General features: G+C 44.3%; 1 protein-coding gene across 1 annotated transcript in view; it reads right to left on the bottom strand.

The window, feature by feature from the left end:
• Positions 1 to 14,812, bottom strand: part of LOC149453988 (uncharacterized) — an 85,995-nt gene extending 71,183 nt beyond the window's left edge. The window contains exon 1 of the mRNA XM_089687980.1: positions 14,731 to 14,812. The gene's annotated coding sequence lies outside the window, so the exon portion shown is untranslated. The remainder of the gene's footprint in view (positions 1 to 14,730) is intronic.
• Between the last annotated feature and the right edge of the window lie 213 nt (positions 14,813 to 15,025).

The following is a 15,025-nucleotide window of genomic DNA, read 5'->3' as shown; positions in this document are numbered from 1 at the left end:
ATGAAGAAAGATTATTTATTTGCAAAATTTTTTTCAATTTTTTTTTTACTTTTTCATTTATATAGCAAAAAAATGAAAATCCCAGTGGTGAATAAATACCACCAAAATAAAGTTTTATCTGTCTCAAAAAAATTCAAATGGGTACAGTGTTGCATGACCGTGCAATTGTCATTCAAAGCGTGATAGCACTGAAAGCTGAAAATTGGCCTGGGCAGGAAGGGGGTGAAAGTGTCTGGACTTGAAGTGGTTAACACACCATCGCTCCTGTGTGTGCTGCACTGTGTGGGGCCATTTGTAATATTCATCACATTGAAGGGCTGTTATGAAGCTTTAAAAATGCGGCTTAACACCGCAAGATTTCGTGTCCCACGAAAATGAAGATGCATGGATGCTCCCACAGTGGGTCTGAGGATAGCCAGGGTTAACAAGATCAGTCAAATGGAAGATCTCACTGCATCCCTGAAGCACGAGGAAGACAAATTTTGCTCGACCTTGTTCTATTGGCACGATTTCCGTTTCACTGACAAATACAGAAAAAATATTGAAACATCTCCAGAGATTTCTAATTAATCCTCAGGGAGACAGAGCAAATATGCCTACATTTTGCCAATGCTGGTGGGGCCTCAGGGGACGTCGGAGAGTAGTTCAGACCTGGTTCTGGTTATTTTTCTTTTTTCTTGTATTTTTTTCCCCCTCCCCATCCCTTCTTCTTGAATATCCTCAATCATTAAAAACCCAATCCACACTGCCAAAACAGGAAGCCACATTAATACCACTCACACTGGCCATGGATGTTCTACCACCAGGGGCGGACTGACAACTCATGGGGCCCCCGGGCAATAGGGGATCATGGGGCCACTGTGTCCATGCCCAAACTCAAAAAAGCCTATGGAAAAGGTACCAGGGGCATCTCATGGGGCCTACTGCTGACTCTGGGCCCTCGGGCGGTGCCCGAGTTTCCAAATGGTCAGTCCGCCCCTGTCTACCACATTCTTTGTACTTCATAGTTTCTTTAGTTCTCAATTATTATCCAAGCTCCTGCTCACTACATGCTTAGTACTAACTGTAATAAGTTTGGACCTGCTGATTATGTTATGCTTTGCATTTATTTTATCTTCTCTTTTGTACTTATATAAAGATTAAAACAGAAAAACACTACTTAAACACAGGATATTGGCACACATGTGAACAAGCCATAAAGGCCATATCTCAGGCTATAGACAATGTGATTTTCTTTTCTGCAACCTGCAGGAAAGTAAATCACTCAATTCCCACAACAACATGGGTCAGTGCTGGGGCGCGGGGAGCCGTACCTGCCAGGAGAACATAGTGATTATATATACAACATGCTGGTTGTACCCAAGTTAAATTGGGTACAGCCAGCCTGCCCATTGATGGTTCGAATCTCAACTGGTCCCTGCTGAACCGGCCAGGATTCGAACCATCTATTGCCGGATTAACTGCCCTGGAGCAACCTACTGCTGCCCTGGAACTTAACAGTCACAAAGAAGGAAAACAGTCCTAGTCACACAGACTTACACTCTCTACACAGGTAGTTTTCTTCCCCCCAGTTTGTCCTGCACAGAGATCTGGTTCCAGAGTGGAGCATTCTCCCTGAGCAGCCTGGGGGTTTCATTGAACCCAGAGTATTTAGACCTTCTTCAGCTGGGCTCGTTAACCCCTCAACCATCCCAGCAAGCTCACTACATAGAAAGAAGAAAACTTACATACTGCCTGAACATGGGACAATATATCTCCCATCCTGGAAACAACCAGTCGTTTCTCCTGTTCCCTTGTCACACTACCTAAATCATTTTTGTTTTTTTTAAAGGACATATTTTACAGGGCTTTCTTTTGTTACATCATTTTAATACAATTCCTGATATGTTTTGTATTTTTAGGCTAACAAAAAAAGGTTTATTTTATTTTTGTTAATACTGTAATTGTACCTGACAATTACAGCATTAATAGGAGGCCAACTGCCTTTTCCAGGCTGAACATTTTCCAGCTGAAGGATTATTTTGAGAATAAACCTGCAGCCAGCATGTAATCACTATGCTATAGCTGCCACAGTGATCATGTGGTCAGCAACATCTGTAGTTGAATCCTGATCATTAGTGAGGATTGACAGCCTAGTCTGACATCTAAAAGCTGTGTTGGCTGCTAGCTTTCAAATTGGAAACGTGGACTAACCTTCCCTCAGCATCATGGAAATGACTAAATTACTAATAATTTTTTTTCTGTTGGTGCCCGTTATGTAGACAATGTGCTTTTTTTAAGTTGGCCCGGAGTTTGGAGTGTGGCTTTAGATATATATGTCATACAATACTTCTTGCTTAAAGCTACGTAAAAACCACCTGATGTCCTGCTGGCCTCCATTTTAATGCTGAATCTTGTACTGAGGTGGAGGTCAGCAGAGGGAGCCCATGAGACTGACAATCTCATAAATGTCAGATTTCTTATGGTCAGAGCAATGTTCAGCAGTACGGGTAGCAAGAAAGATGAGTATTTACTATCTTCTTTTACACGTATGCAGGGCTGCTGTTAGAAACCACAGGGCCCCATACAGCCAACCTGAGAGGACCCCCCACCAAAAATTAAAAAAAAAACAAAAAACACAGTTTACTAGGTTTCAGTTATGAATGAACACAGTGAGTGATGGGTACCTATCACTCATTGTGTTTATTCAGGAAAGGAGGGACCTGGTAAATGTGACATTTACCAGACCCTTCCTCCATTCTCCATCCTGAAGGATCCTATTGAGTGCTTTCAGCTGCTGGAGTGTAAGCTGGCAGCACTGCGGGGGTGGGGGCACACAGGGCGGCCTGAGCAGCAGGGGGAAATATATGGTGCACAGGGAGGGTGATCATCACCATGGGGGGCAATTACTGGAACCGATCCTCTGCCACCAGAAGAAGGGAGAGGAGAAGAAGCCAGCTTTCAGCTTCTGCAGAGACAGCCATACAGGAAATTGCCCCCCTGCCGTGCCGATCACCCTCCCCACTCATATCCGATTTACCCAGCTGCTTGGGCCCCCCTGCTGGCTTGGACCCCGTACAGGAGGACTGATGGTACCCCCTTATTCACGGCCCTGCATGTATGCCTTGCTTACAGTGAAAAAAACAAAACTGATTTTCTGCAAAATGAATCCATACATGTCTACTATTTAATAACCGCATAATATATTCTCTGTATTTTTTAATTAAATTGTTTCTGTGTTTTTCTGACTCCTTGTAACTTCCTCCACAAGCTCCCAAATCTCTCTTTTCCCCCTCACTTCCATTTGCTTGGTATAAGAGGTGCACGTTAATTAAGTGTTCCTGCATGGCAAGACCACTTACTGTTATCTCACATATATATTCTTATTATTATAGCCAAATTTACCACCCTAACTCCTCCCACAGTTTTTACACTACATAGACAGTAATATACCGAAACGTGCGGATTGTTCCCGATTGGTGTGCTATTACTTTGTGGAACGTTTCGCCGAATGGTTCACGAAATATCGGCGTTTTTGTGGTTAAATTGGTCCCATAGGAATGAATGTTCAATACTAGAGTGGGAGCTGACAAAAGCTAGAGGGTGAGCTGAAAAATCAGGACATGATTTCTAAACTGCCATCACTCCCTCATTTTAAAGCCCACCTACATAAATCTTATATCAAAACGTTCAGCTATCCCTGCTGCCACTAACAATGTCCATGGCTAAAGCATAGTCCTGATAGTTTTCACAATATGACCATTTGTTTGCAACTCACGCCGCCCATTGACATTCATTGAAACTCCACTCTAGCCACCTCAAATTTGAAGGGCAATTTCTAAACTGCGACTGTGCCTTCATTTTTAATATTTCAGAGACATACTATGCACCAAAATGTAGGTCTGTGTCTTGTGATTCTCAATATAAAGCTCTTCGGTGTAGGATTTATAATTTTTAAACTGCAACCATTTGAAGATGGCAACCGCCAGTGAAGTGAGCAAGTTGGAGCAGTTTGTTTTTAACCGCTCTTCTCTGCCCTTGCTGTAGAGTGAGTTGCCATAGGAATCCAGGTGTGTGAGCAGCCAGCAGAGTGACAAAAGCTAGAACGTGAGTTGTAGACTACTGGTGGAGGCAAGAACACTTCACACAATTTCCCCAGAAATTGTAGCTTTTCTAGTTGTAATCACTGCTCTATGCACACTACAAATCCCATAGTCAATAGTAGCTAGTCCATCGAGTGAGCAAGAGAGGGTGGCTATTTTCTTACATACAGTGGACTATGGAGAACAAATAAAAGATCGTGGCCACATCCTCGCGAGCATGCTCCGAAACGCCATTGCATAACGTCCGGTGACATCACACGCTAAGCGCTGTATCTATCTGCACTCCACCTGCTGCAGTCCTCGTTCTGGTCCCTCTACAGCATCCAGCCAGCCATAGACTTAGGAAATAGACAGCTTTTAGGCTCGGTTCACACTTTGAGTTGGACAGGAATGTGATGCCGTTCCCGTTCAATTCAACTGCATTTCATTGTGGTGCAATTTGAGCCCATTTATTTTGAATGAGCTCAAGTTGCACTGCATCGCACCAAAAGTAGCGCATGCACTAGTTGTGGAAATGCCCTGCAACCATATCACATTGTACATTTATACCATGCAATCTGGTGCAGGAAAAACACCTTGCATTTGAGACCTGCTTTTGGGGTGTCATTAACTTAATACTGACACCCGCTGCAGGTCACAACTGCAGTGCATTTTGAATGCTGTGCAGGAAACATGCATGCATCGTGGGTTTCCTGCACCGCATTCTAGTGTGAACCTGGGCTTAGTGCTGTTGATGCGTCACAAAGAGAGATGTTATTGTGCTTTGCTTGTAACATTTGATCAAATAGAAACACTGGATGATTGTAAATCTGCTGCCATTCCAGTCTAAACCACACATGTGGATGAAGCAGATACCCTTATAATACGAATGCTGTCTCTGCTGACACCCAGTGGTTTCATGGACATTTTTTTTCCATTTAATTTTTTTTTTATCTGCTTTTCGCAGAGTCACAGTTAAAGTTAGCGATATGGCATATGTGTTTTTGTACACAGTTTAATCCTCCACAGATAAATGTTTTACTACATTTATCCTAAGCAAGATTTTCTTCACAAGGGATAGTCCATCTTCTACCTGAATTAGGCATCGGACATCCCTGATTTCCAGAGACAGGCTTTGTGTTAACACATTTGTCTTTTTCAGCTTAATATTCTGGGTAGGGCTCAAAATTTCAAGTCCTGAGCAACTAGCCAGGCCTTAAGAGTTACTTGCCACGAGTTGTTCCACCCTACCCCTAATCACACCTTTGTAATTTATCTCATGAAGTGGCACTGTTAAATGTTTATGCAGAATAAAGTTTCAAAAAATAAATATTAACAGCAACCACTTTAACAATTATTAACATAAGGCAATGTAAACAGAAAAGGAAAATAAGAGCTTTACATCAATAGGGAAACAAAATGACACACAGTACAGAGGTCAGTGGTGAGATGCAGAGTGCAGGAAGAGGAAAGAAGGGAAGACAAGGGAGAAATGGAAGGAAGGGAAGAGAAGGGAATAATGGAAATGGAGGGTAGACAAGGGAGGGAAGGAAAGAAGGCAGGAAAGAAGGGAAAGAAAGAAGGAAAGAAAGTAAGAAAAGGAAAGTAAGGAAATAAAGAGAGGAAGGAAGGGGGGAAGGAAGGAGAGGAAGAAAAGAAGGGAGGGAGAGGAGGAAAGAAGGGAGGGAAGGGGGGAAGAAAGGAAGGGAGGGAGGGGAGGAAGAAAAGGGATGAAGGAAGGAAGGGGAGAAAGGGAGTAATAAAGGAAGGGAATAAAGGGGAAGAATGGAAAGGGAGGGTAGAAAAGGGAGGAAAGGTATGAAGGGAAAGAAAGAAGGTAGGATGGAAAGGAAAGGAAAGAAAGAGGATGGAAAGGAGGGGAGGAAGGAAGGAGAGGAAGAAAGGAAGGATGGGAGAAAGGGAGGGAGAGCAGGAAGGAAGGGAGAAAGGAAAGGAGGGAGGGAAGGAAAGAAAGAAGGAAGGAAAGGAAGGAAGGAAAGGAAGGAAAGGAAGGAAGGAAAGGAAGGAAAGGAAGGAAAGGAAGGAAAGGAAGGAAGGAAAGGAAAGGAAGGAAAGGAAAGGAAGGAAGGAAAGGAAGGAAAGGAAGGAAAGGAAGGGAGAGAAGGGAGAGAAGGGAGGGAGGGGAGGAAAAAGGGAAGGAAGGAAGGAACGAAGGGAGGGAGTGAAGGAAAGGAGGGTTGGAAGAAAGGAACAAAGGGAGGGAGTAAAGGAAGGGAGGGAGGAAGGAAGGAAGAAAGGAAGAGTGGGGAGGAAGAAAGGAAGGAAGAGTGGGGAGGAGAAAGGGAAAAGAAAGAGAGAGGAAGGAAGGAAGGAGAGGAAGGGAGGATGGGAGGAAGAAAGGAAGGAAGGAAGGAGAGGAAGGAAGGAAGGTAGAGAGGGAGGGGAGGGAGGAAGGAAGAAATGAATAGAGGGGAGGAAGGAAGGAGAGGAAGAAAGGAATGGAAGGAAGGAAGAGAGAGAGAGAGAGAGAGAGAGGTAGAGGTAGAGAGGGAGGGGAGGAGGAAGAAAGGAAGGAAAGGGGGAAGGAAGGAAGGTAGAGAGGGAGGGGAGGGAGGAAGAAAGAAATGAAGAGAGGGGAGGAAGAAAGGGAGGAAGGAAGGGAGGGGAGGAAGAAAGGAAGGAAGGAAGGGAGGGGAGGAAGAAAGGAAGGGAGGGGAGGAAGAAAGGAAGGAAGGAAGAGAGGGGAGGAAGAGAGGGGAGGAAGGAAGGAAGGAAGGAAGGAAGGAAGGAAGGAAGGAAGGGGGAGAGAGAGAGAGAGAGAGAGAGAGAGAGAAAGGTAGAGAGGGAGGGGAGGAGGAAGAAAGGAAGGAAAAGAGGAAGGAAGGAAGGTAGAGAGGGAGGGGAGGGAGGAAGAAAGAAATGAAGAGAGCGGAGGAAGAAAGGGAGGGGAGGAAGAAAGGAAGGAAGAAAGGGAGGGGAGGAAGAAAGGGAGGGGAGGAAGAAAGGAAGGAAGGAAGGGAGGGGAGGAAGAAAGGAAGGAAGGAAGAGAGGGGAGGAAGAAAGGAAGGAAGGAAGAGAGGGGAGGAAGGAAGGAAGAGAGGGGAGGAAGGAAGGAAGAGAGGGGAGGAAGGAAGGAAGAGAGGGGAGGAAGGAAGGAAGAGAGGGGAGGAAGGAAGGAAGGAAGGAAGGAAGGAAGGAAGGAAGGGAGGGGATGAAGGAAGGAAGAAAGGAAGGAAAGGAGGGGATGAAGGAAGGAAGAAAGGAAGGAAAGGAGGGGATGAAGAAATGAAGGAAAGAAGGAAGGGAGGAAGGAAAGAAGGGAGGAAGGAAGGAAGGGAGAGAGGGAGGGAAGGAGGGTAGAAGGGAGGAAGGAAGGAAGACGGAGAGGCGGAAGGAAGGAATAGAGGGAAGGAAGGGAGGGGAGGAAAAAGGGAAGGAAGGAAGGAACGAAGTGAGGGGTGGAAGAAAGGAAGGAAATGACAGTAGGAGGGGAGGAAGGAAGAAAGGAAGGAAGAGAAGAATGGACAGGGAGGGTAGACAAGGGAGGGAAGGAAAGAAGAAAGGAAGGAAGGAAGGAAGGAAGGAAGGAAGGAGAGGAAGAAAGGAATGATGGGTGGAAGGGAGGAAGGAAGGAAGGCAGGAAGGGAGGGGAGGAAGGAAGGAAGAGGGAGGGGAGGGAGGAAGGAAGGAAGAAAGGAAGGGAGGGGAGGAAGAAAAAAAGGGAATGAAGGAAGAAATGCAGAGAGGGAGGGAAGGAAGAGAGGGGTGGAAGAAAGGAAGGAAGCAAGGAAGGTAGGAACGAAGGAAGGAAGGAAGGAAGGAAGGAAGGAAGGAAGAAAGGGGAGGAAGGAAAGGAAGGGAAGGGAAAGGAAAGAAGAAATGCAGGGAGGAAGGTAAGAAGGAAAGGGAAGAAAAGGAATGAAGTAAGGAAAAAAGGGAAGGAAAGAAGGGAGGGAGGGAGGGAGGAAGGAATGGAAGGAAGGGAATGGGAGGAAGGAAGGGAATGGGAGGAAGGAGAGGAAGAAAGGAAGGGAGGAAGAAAGGAAGGAAGGGAGGAAGAAAGGGAGGAAGAAAGGAAGGAAGGAAGGGAGAGGGAAGAGGAAGAAAGAAAGGAAGGAAGGGAGAGGGGGGAGGAAAAGAGATGTAGAAGAAGAAAGAGGGAGGAAGAGGAGGAAAAATGGAAGGAGGGATTGAAGGGAGGGAGGTAAGGAAGGGGGGGGGTGGAAGAAAAGAAGGAAGGAGAGGAAGAAAGGAAAAAAGGCCAAATTTTGCCCCCTCAAGGATGTATAAATACGTGTCAGCAAAAATCACCCCCCCCCCCAAAAAAAAATTAAAAAAAAGTTTGAGCACTCATCTGCATGCTTACCTAAGCATAAATTCCCCCTCCTCCTAGTACAAATCCGCTCCCCTACTGAAATCTCCCATCACAGCACAAATCTTTGCCCCCCCCCCCAGCTCAAATCTTTTCTCTCCCCATATGCCTTCAGTAAAAAGAAATCCCACTCCTAGCACAAATCCTCTCCTTTTCAAATTTACCCTCCGAGCACAAGTCCCCCTCCCCCACTCTAAATCCTACCCTCCCAGCACAAATTCCCCTCCCCCAATCCCCCCTCCAATTTTCTTCTCCTAGCACCAATACCCCCCAATCATACCTACAAGCATAAATCCTAACACAAAACCCTCCCCCCTACCATATCACCTTTTGTAGCACAAACCCACCAAATCCTCTTCACCCCTCCCAACACAAATTCCAACAAATCACCACTCCTAGCACACCTCCCCTAATTTTCCCTCCTGGAACTCCCTTCTTACTTCTTGCTACCCCCCCAAATTCCCCCTACCAACAAAAAACCCCTCCCCCCGAATTCCCCCATCTCACATGACACCACAGTGCCCTAGGCAGCCGCCCCACCTGCCCACTCCTAGTTCCAGCCATGAGTAAAGCATGCTTGTTATACTCACTGTGGAACCTAAGGAGTTATTCCTCTGCATTGTGTAAAAAGGCTGTTTGATCCAGTCTTCTCTGATCCTCCCCTTCTTCTACTGTCCCTAATCCATCTGCTGATAGTACAGAGCTCTAGGAGTCACTCCGTACATGCTAAGTTTAGTGTGTATTGCTAGGGAGTTTTTTTCTTTTCTTTGGGAGGCTGCATGTGATCAGCACAGGGCGAATCATCACTGCCCAGACAGAGGGTCAGAGGACAGTCAGAGGAGAATAAAAACTCCTCATATTAGATTAACTAGTGCTCAGCTGTACACTGATAGAAGTCACAAGACTGCTATATACAGCTGATGAGAAAAGGCAGTTTATATTTACTAAAATAATTGCATTTCCATGTTGTGTGTACTGTGGGAAACCAGATATAGCGAATGCAGGGTCCTGGGTTTAGTAACACTTTAATGTAATGTTTCCTTGTACTGTTATCTCCTGGTTTAGGTGAAAACTTTCTTCTCTGGTGCCCCACCCACCCCTGCCTCTGTAATCTTCTGGGGTATCAGGGGTTAAGAGAACCAAGGGAGCTATGACAGGCACTCACCAAAAGTGCCCAACTATGTCCACCCTTTTTACACAGCTACTCCATAAATGGAAGCCATATTACAGGTTCTATGAATGAAGAAGAATCTATGAATGGAGGGGTAGGGCTTTCAATCATCTGCTTTCCTCCATTCATAGAACCTGGTTTATTCATGGTATAGTATGACTTCTATGAATAGAGGAGATGGAGGAAAGGCCAGGCATAGTTGGGCACGTTTGATGAATGCCTGCCACAACTTTCTTGGCTCTATTAACCCCCGCAGCACTGAAAGATTGCAGTGTTGGGGAGGGGCATCAGAGATGGAAGACTTCTCCAAACCTAGGTGACAGCAGCACATTGATGAGCTCAGGCGTGTTTGGATACTAGTCTGATTCTACCTGAACTATCCCACCAGGAAGCTGTCACTACAGACTGGCCAATCATGAGTGGCCAAGGCTTTCTCTGCCCTGCAGATACGAATATATACCCCCTTATATATCAGGGATGTCCAATTCCTATCGCCCGATGCAGGTAGGTTTTTTTTGCCCGATTGCTTCCACACAGCCCACAGTGTCAGCCTCTCCCCCGCTATATGTCCCGGACTCTGCTTGCCCATCTGTGGTCCCGAAACTGGTTCCGTGGGTGCCACGGGATGTGGTGTAGGGGAGGGAGGAGGAGAGCGGACATATCTGCTCCCCTCCCCTTCTTCTCCTGAGTCGGACGTGATGTGACTTCACTTCCGGGTCCCTGTTCGACAAATTCCCGGTCATTGAGGCCGGGAAAGAATGTAATACGTTGCGATGTGCACCGCATTACATTCAGTGTAGGACACGGGAGACAGGCAGGGTATTTTAGACCCTGCGTGTCTCAAAAAAAGAGAACCTGTCAATAAAAATCATCACATTGGTGACTTTTTGTACCGTATGTGATTTAAAAAAAAAAAAAAGTTTGTTTCTTTTTTTTTTTAAATGGAAGTTACACCCAAGCATATAACACCCCCAAATTTTTCAAGGCCCCCCACCCCCAGATATGTACGCACGCACAAACGTAAAAGCACAAACTCGGGCGCCTACACATGAAAACATGTTACATATAGCCGCGCATGCCAGAATGAGAGCAATAATTCTAGCACCAGACCTCATCCATACAATATACTGATGACCTATAAGGGGCTTTAATAGTGTCGCCTATAGAAAATATATGGTACTGACGTTTGTTGCCATTTTACGAGCACACGCAAATTTAAGGTTTGACATGTTGGATATCTATTTACTTGCTGCAACCTCGTCTTTTATATTTTAGGAAAAAAAATGGATAATTTATTGCTTTTTGTACCCTAAAATTAACTTAAATGTATTTTTTACTGAAATTAATAATATCATGTGACATAAATAATTGGAACTACCACTATTTTATTCTCTGGGATCTCTGATTTCAGAAAATATATAATGTTGGGGGGGTTCTGTGTCATCTTCAGGCCTAAAATGATTTTTTAAACGTGTGCAAATAACGCAAAAACTCTGGCAGCGAAAATGATAAAGGATAAGTCAGACACTCCCCTTTCCTGATGAGCAGCCAATCGGTGCTCACTACACTGCAAGGTAGAGACCCCGCTGATCACGATGTAAACACGGTTGCTGGTTATCAGCAATACTTTCCTCACGCTGTGACAGCGTAAGGAGAGTCAGTAACTGGCATTTGTGAAAGGGGACATTTACACTGATTATCAGGGCAGCCCCAACAGTGTCCTTCAGTGCTGACATTGTCCATTAGTGCTGCCAATCAGTGTCCATCACTGCTGACAGCCAGTGTCCATCAGTGCTCTTCACTGCTGCCTATCAGTGCCTAAGGCTGGCCATACACTATACAATTTTCTTGAGATTTCTGTCCAATTTCCTTTAGATTTACCTTCAACTATGTAGCACAAGGGCCTGCTTAATTAGATACAACTGAAAGTGTTGTTTAGGTTTGACCTCCTATTATGTGTTTTTTTGGTAAATCTAAAGCAATTTTTGAAAGAAAATTGTATAATATATGACCAGCCTTAGGCTGGCCATACACTATAGAATTTTGTGTCCAATTTCCTTTAGATTTACTTTCAACTATGTAGTGCAAGGGCCTGCCTAATTGGATACAATTGAAAGTGTTGTTTAAATTTGACCTTATATTATAGGTTTTTTGGTAAATCTAAAGCAAAATTCTCTAGAAAATTGTATAATGCCAGTTTTAGGCTACGTTCAAACTAGCGTTGTGTGCAGGGGGCAGAGAGGCGTTTGGGAAGTGTTTTTACCGCTTCCCAAACGCCTCTGCCAATTCTGCACATTGCAGCACATGATGCTGTTCTAACGGGAGCGTTAGTGTTGCATCGCGGCAAAACAGACGCCTCTGGTCGAGTCAGGAGGCGTTGAAGCCTCCTATTCTAGTCTATGGTGACGCTCCGCAAATGCCCGGCCGGCGTTTGCGGAGCAGTAACACCATTCAAACTTCATTATAGGCATTTGTTGGGCGTTTTTAACGCTCGGCAAACGCCTGCAAACGTCTGACCAACGCTTGCCAAACGCTATAGGGGCATTTGGCAAGCGTTGGTAAAACAGTCGTGTGAACGAGCCCTTAGGCTAGCCATACATTATACAATTTTCTTGAGATTTTTGGTTTAGATTTACCAAAAACTATATAATAGGAGGTCAAAACTAACAACACTTTCAATTCTATCCAATTAGGCAGGCCCTTGCACTACATAGTTGAAGGTAAATCTAAAGGAAATTGGGCAGAAATTGGACAGAAAATTGTATAGTGTATGGCCAGCCTTAGACTTTACCCACCATGCCATCCATTGCCATAATTCCTTTCAAGCTGCTGAGCTCCTGGCTGCTTAATGACAGTAACCTGCAGCATACCAGGTACACATGGAAGGAGAAATAGAACTTTACCAATGTAAGAAATAGGTTTGTGTGAGTATTATATATGAGTAGTGTGCGCTGCATCAGCTACAGATAACAGAGTGTTCCATAGGGAGCCTGGAATAGTTCTGCTGGGATTTACACATTGGACATACCTTTGGGGTCGGGATCTGCTGATCCACTCTGGGTGTTGCACCTGTCCCTTGCAGGTTATGTAGGCTAACCTGGACACACAATCAGGGCCGTGCAGCCTGGGGTGCAGACAGGTTATGTCCATTTATGAAGGTTGGTTGGAGGAGGCCATAACCAAAATATGAATGTGCATGAGGCTGCAGAAGCCTTGGTTTTTTATGTTTAGTATTTTTTGGTTTGATTTTTCTGAAGCAAGGTCAGGAAGACCTTATATACAAATATTGTTGGGCTGGAGATCATAAAGGCCTCTATTAATGCTTTCTTACCTGCCCAGATAGTAAAGCCGTAAAGGCTAAAGTTTCCTTTTTCTACTAGTATATATCTGATTTAGGGAGATGTATCCTGTTCTTGTTTTTGCTTATGTTTCCAGATAATTGAATACTGTATTTATTTATTCTTTTGTATTTTTGTATAAAATGTAAGCTGGTTGCAAGATTTTATTTCAATAAAATATTTCCATTTTATGAAGGTTGACAAGCAGCAGGCTCAGACGGCCTGATAGTCAGGATTGCCTTTTATGTATGTAGGGCCGGGACACGGCTAGGATCTTGTTTTAGAAGTTTCAACCCTGGTTCTGCGGTGCAGAATTTGCAGCGTTTTCAGTGCGAATTCCGCACCGCATCATTATCGCACCCCGTTCATACGAACCACTGTGGGTGTGTATGTTAAGTTAACAACACCCCCAAAAGCGGTCTGCAAAATGCAGAATCGGATCGCATAGGTGTGAATACCCATGCGATCTGATTCTAGTGCGGACCAAAAAAAGGGTCCTGCACCTTTTTGGTGCGGTGCAATTAAAGCCATACAAAATGTACAGCTCCAATCGCACCGCAGACAAATCGCATGTGATTTGCACAGGAATGCGGCGCGGTTCCTCTGCGAATCGCATGAGATTTACCGCACCGCATATGTGTGAACCCAGGCTCAAACTGTTTATTTTTGGGAAGCCCTGTGCAGCGCCTGTAAATAGCCTGCAAACATACTAGGGTTAAAAAAAAACAAATAAATGTTTTTTTTGATTATAGTAACACACTAGCATGTGTATGGTGTAGGCGATCCACTCATTTGATTTTCGCATATTTATTTTTAATAATTTAAATCACACACACACAAGTATATGTATTCAGCACACATTTCATAGAGGCGATTTTAGGGATATATATATTGTAATTTTATTTTATTTATGCACATAATACACCATAGCAGCTCACAAGAATCATGATTTTAAACATACTAGGCTTGCCAGCTCAGCCCTTTAAAACTGAACACACATTAATGACACAGGTTCTGAGGCTGATTTAAATGCAGGCCATACATGGGTCGAATCCTGAACTGTGGTGCCACCAATGATTTTAAAAATCAGTCGTTTTTCATCATGACCGATAAACGAAATGAGGAGGAGCCGTGAAAATCAACCAATGCCATTGCCCCACTAACAGTGCGAAAATCGGACTATATTCTTTCGGACGAAAAATCGGCCAATAAACGAACCGTCTATGGCCTGCATTAGGCAGCAGGTGAGTTTAATTAACGAAATAAACTAAATGGGGAGGAACCACAAAAAGCAGATGATGCCATTGCCCCACTAACAGAGTGAAAATCAGTTGATTATTCTTAGGTCCGATTTCCGCACGAAAAATAGTTCGGAAATCAACCCATGTATGGCCAGCCTAATGCAGGCCATAGACTGTTCGTTTATCAGCCGATCTTTCATCCAAAAAACGAAACATCGTTCGTTCTGTAATCCCATGTTGCCAACAATGATTTTGAAAATTGTCCGTTTTTCACGAATTTTCCAGCATGACAGATAAACGAAATGAGGAGGAACCGTGAAAATCAACCGATGCCATTGCCCCACTAACAGTGCGATAATCGGACTATATTCTTTTGGACGAAAAAGCGGCCGATAAACGAACCGTTAATGGCCTGCATTAGGCAGCAGATGAGTTTAATTACCACCTTAATCAGCTGCAGAACCTGTGTCATTAATATGTGTTCGGTTTAAAGGGACGAGGTGGTGACCCTAAAACATACCCTGGGGAGCATTGTACCTGCTACTGATCCCCAGCTCACAACAGATATTCTATTTGTTTTGCTTACCTTTAATAGAAGTATGACGGAGAAAACAATCGTTGAAGCTTGTCCAGTGCCTGCTTGACGTACCAGGAAGAAGAAACTCAATTGCAGAAATGAAAGTGAAAGGCACATTAATTGCAACACATAATTGCTGCCTGAAGGTGGCAGTATACTGACATGGATATCCGCTTTATGACCCTTTTCTTACACATCTCTCTAATATGTACAATTAGCTTTTTTTTTTGCTAGAAAATTAATTAGAACCGGCAAACATTATAATTTTTTTTTTCATCAGAGAATAAAATAATGGGTTTTGCAA

The sequence above is a fragment of the Staurois parvus genome, unplaced genomic scaffold, assembly GCF_062004578.1.
Source record: "Staurois parvus isolate SC_StPar_1 unplaced genomic scaffold, SC_StPar_1.0 ptg000442l, whole genome shotgun sequence".
NCBI classification, from domain to species: domain Eukaryota; kingdom Metazoa; phylum Chordata; class Amphibia; order Anura; family Ranidae; genus Staurois; species Staurois parvus.
This window is presented reverse-complemented; position numbering and strand designations above follow the sequence as displayed.